Source organism: Saccostrea cucullata, unplaced genomic scaffold (genome assembly GCF_032062105.1).
Source record: "Saccostrea cucullata isolate Sc308-1 unplaced genomic scaffold, CSIRO_AGI_Scuc_v1 ctg20177, whole genome shotgun sequence".
Classification (NCBI taxonomy): domain Eukaryota; kingdom Metazoa; phylum Mollusca; class Bivalvia; order Ostreida; family Ostreidae; genus Saccostrea; species Saccostrea cuccullata.
This window is the reverse complement of record NW_026937683.1, coordinates 4,909-8,149: the sequence shown is the minus strand read 5'-3', so window position 1 is coordinate 8,149 and position 3,241 is coordinate 4,909. Positions and strand designations below refer to the sequence as shown.

The window sequence follows — 3,241 nt, the reverse complement described above, 5'->3', positions numbered from 1 at the left end:
TACAGATGAACATTTTGACCCACTTCACCATGGAGAAAACAAGTATATTGATAGGATACACAATATATGTGAGTGATTAAATTAAGCATGAAACTAATGTCAATGGGTTTACATAAATTAAGCATTTTATAATACATAGAAAATGGCTTCACGCGTACATTTGTATTTAAGTTACTTTAAAAGTTTTACAATTGTAAGCTACTTATTCAGATTTTTTTTGACAAACAGTTCTTATTAATGCACATTTTTATCAAAAAGACATAAAAGGAAAACATGGAATTATTCAAAAATTTCAGAAATGCTTCAAATTTGATTCAATACTGAACATTTTTATATAATCTTTATAGATTAGATATGGAAAGTATAATATAACTCTTTTTTACACAATAATTCCTCAGCTGGTGACAATTTATTTCCATCTTGAGGCTTGTAAATAGTGACTGATGATACATAGTTTAGAAAGTTGTACATGTTAAACTACCGGTATATATGCATTGTAATTAATAAAACATGAAATGAAAAAAATGAAGGTAATGAACAGTAATTGATATCCTAAAAATCTACACACACTAGAAATATGTAAACGGGGCATAAAGCACAGACGGAATATGTTACACATGTAGGCGGCATTCTTTTTAAAACTTTATTTCAGTTGAAATAACAAATATAACACTGTGATAGTATTGGTCTTATTCTACAGTGAATGTTTCAAACCAAATACTGAAGGAGAGTGAAGATAAAAGAAAAGAATTTCTAATGGAACTCGTAAGAGTAAGGGAGACTGTACATCATAGAGGAAGATCACAGGACAGTTTAGATCACGTGACGTGGCTCTGGAGACACCGGAGAGAGGCGAGACCTGACATCGTGAGATCCTGTATAGGTCTACATCCACACTGGGACATTTACATCATCGACAACAAAGCTTACAGAAAACTAAGTATGTAGTCATTTAGAAACATAGATTCCCTGAAATGAACATTTTATACGAGAGCCGTTCAAAAATTACGCGGACTTGTTGCACAGAAAAAAATATTTGACGACATAATGCGGCAAAATGACACACATAATATAAAACAATCTTTACTTATATGGTCTTTAAAATTTCATATCAAAATGTTGTCCATTGGTATTAATTTTGAGTGATTTTTCAGGATATATTATTAAGTCACGGAGCAGCAAAATCTTCGACGTCACAGGCATTATAAAAAAAATATGTGATTAAGTTTTCATTTGCTCACATTTTCCCAAGAGTACCTGTACGGTTTGAGTTACCTTCTACTAAACATACAAACAACATTTCTTGTCAAGCTTAAAACTTTTAAACAAGTAAAGACTATTTTTTTTGTTTTAAAACCAAAAACTGCAGGAATATATCAGATATAGTGCGATATTAGTGACTCTCATTCACGTTCATTACAGTCCGGATAAAGTTTTAGTCGATAATCTTCTTCCCGTCCTCCTGTATAGCCTCTTTACAGAGGTCTTACGGTCTATCATTTCAATTTGCTATTTGTGGACGCATGCACAATACCCTAGTTTACTACATGTTTTATTATGCATATTTTTTTTCTATGTTGGCGATATCTCGGGGATTACAGATAATTTAACAAAATGTGGTGCGCCGTCAATTCAGGAGAAGTCATTTTCACAGTCGTTTTCACGGTAATCGCATCAGAGAAAAATCACTATATTTCTGTAAGTACTTCAAATATCACGCCAGAAAATCTAAATAAATAATAATAGAACAATTTAAAGATACATTTGAGAAATTTGTCCAAAAATATCGCGAATTATAGAAAATAGATGAGTTTAATTTTGGATTCCGCATGCTTTTGCTTCAAATTTTTTGTCGTGCTCCGCACCTCTCCATCAGCGATATCAACATACCGATAATTTTAGAGGATTTTTTTTTAAAATATAGATATTTTGCCCAAAATTTATTGGAATCTTAAAGATACATATTTCTATTAAATTTCATAACTATATGACCACTGTAAGTGTAAATAATAGCACAGTCCGCGTAATTTTTGAACGGCCCTCGTATGTACCCGTTCCTTTGTTCGGTTTACATATGTAGTCATGTTTGTCAGTCTTTCTTGTGGATTGATTTTTCGTTAAAAACTATGCTAGTAAAATATCAACACTTTGTTTGAATTTTTAGGTTTATCTCGTCTATACCTCATATTCTCTTCATTTTTCCTTGCAATAGTCATCTACGTAAGTGCTGTATCTTACCCTGAACAAGGGCACCGCTAAGCGGAGCATCCCTTCGCGACAGTAACTTCAATGGTAATGGCAATGTATCATAAGAGATAAATTCTCTCAAGGGACGTTAAACATGTAAAAAAAATTTAGAAGAATAATAGAATTATTCATTACTACGAGTGTTGGATAGTAAAATTCCAAGAGGCGACAAGGATGAGGCTTTGCCGAGTCCTAGACTGTGAAACTTGTCCCCTCGGTGGAATTTTACTATTCCCACACGAGTATGTAATGAATGATTATTTTTCTCGCATTATTTTTTAATCCAAAACTAGGGCTAATTGTAACGGGAACCGTTACAGATGTTCCCCAAACGCTCCCCAACTCCCTTTTGTGGCATATTCTCTGTACGCTTCATTATGTCACAGGTGGTGAAAAGTCAAGTCTCAACCGGGACTCGAACCCAGGGCCTCTGGCGTACCGTGCCAGCGCTCTAACCAACTGAGCTATTGAGACCCGATATATTGACTGACTTTCACGCACCTGTGAACCCGGTGACATATTCCCCCTCTTTGTAGAAATTCGTCCTCGAATTCTACGAGTTAAGGAAATGCTGTGAGGCATGTTCCAAGGAAATAGTGGGTTTTGTACGTTGGGCGCCAAATGTCACAGGTGGTGAAAAGTCAAGTCTCAACCGGGACTCGAACCCAGGGCCTCTGGCGTACCGTGCCAGCGCTCTAACCAACTGAGCTATTGAGACCCGATATATTGACTGACTTTCACGCACCTGTGAACCCGGTGACAATTAAATAAGACAAACACGATGCATTTTAGACTTTAACATTATTTACCCAGAAGTATATCAAGTTTATTCAAATTTCAGCATTGCACGCATGCGCATTTGAATGCATGTGCGTAATGACCATATCATCTTGTCTAAACTATTCGTATATTTTAATATACTAAATATTACAACATTTATTCCATACGTATTTAAAAATATGTTTAATCCAGTGTATTTGTAATTTTACTCATT

At 34.7% G+C, this 3,241-nt stretch overlaps 2 non-coding genes across 2 annotated transcripts; both read right to left on the bottom strand.

Moving 5' to 3' along the window:
• Window positions 1-2,647: 2,647 nt before the first annotated feature.
• Window positions 2,648-2,721, bottom strand: Trnat-ggu (transfer RNA threonine (anticodon GGU)). The gene has a single exon. It is a non-coding gene; the product is annotated as a tRNA-Thr (tRNA).
• Window positions 2,722-2,891: 170 nt separating this feature from the next.
• Trnat-ggu (transfer RNA threonine (anticodon GGU)) lies at window positions 2,892-2,965 on the bottom strand. The gene has a single exon. It is a non-coding gene; the product is annotated as a tRNA-Thr (tRNA).
• Between the last annotated feature and the right edge of the window lie 276 nt (window positions 2,966-3,241).